The following is a 1,001-nucleotide window of genomic DNA, read 5'->3' as shown; positions in this document are numbered from 1 at the left end:
TACATATTGCGTTGTCTAGGTAAAGTTCGTGCCGACTAATCTATATAATTTAATAATGTATACTAAAATTAAAATTTTCTGTGTTTCAATTTTCCTTCAACATCGGCACGAACAACTTTCCGGACAACTCAATATATTATGTAAATATATAATAAATTTGCAATAAAAAGATTATTATTATTATTATTGTTTTGACATATTCTATAATAATATAATAACTAACTTAAATATAGTATCTTCTATATATCAATAATTAATATTTAAAATAACTAATTTTTATTTAAAAATGCGAGCAGTAACACGTGGCATATCATAAAAAAAATATTCCTTTCTAATCAGTTTTAAATAAATGCATCTCTTATTAAGTATATTTATTAGGATGTGTTCTGATATATGAGAATAAATATTTCAAGAAGAGAAAAAGAAAACATATTACTAAAAAAATTAAATGTCTTATCTCTGAATATATACATATACTAATAATAAAATGTCCCGCAGCTTAAATTTATAATTGTGCGGAAATAATCATAACTAAAAATATGACATTGCAAAAATTTTTTTTATATCAAAGCTAAAGAAAATGTTTTTTTCAGTCTCATAAATGATACATTTAATTATCATACTGCATTCTATTACATTCAGAATGTATTATACATCTGTTTTATTATGTTTTATTATATATTTCACTAAATTTTGCCAATTTGTTTATTGTTGAACATAAATTTGTGTGTACAAATTTAAGTAAACTCGGTTTTAATCAAATTTCGTTATATTGCAAGATTGTTTTTAGTTAGACGTGGCCTACTCCAATAAGAGAGAATTGATATGCTGTAATCATATTTTATATATGGCACGTAATCATGTTTACGAACAAAAATGTCACATTGTACATTAATTATCCAAAAAAGTATCAAATGTATCAAAACATTCGAAATTGATTAAGAGTTAATAAAAATAAAATAAGATTTATAATCCTCTTCAAGTTTAAATTAAAAATATAT

This window comes from Atta cephalotes (genome assembly GCF_000143395.1).
Source record: "Atta cephalotes unplaced genomic scaffold scaffold00002, whole genome shotgun sequence".
In the NCBI taxonomy this organism is placed as follows: Eukaryota; Metazoa; Arthropoda; class Insecta; order Hymenoptera; family Formicidae; genus Atta; species Atta cephalotes.
The sequence above is the reverse complement of the archived record's forward strand: the minus strand, read 5'-3'. Positions refer to the sequence as shown.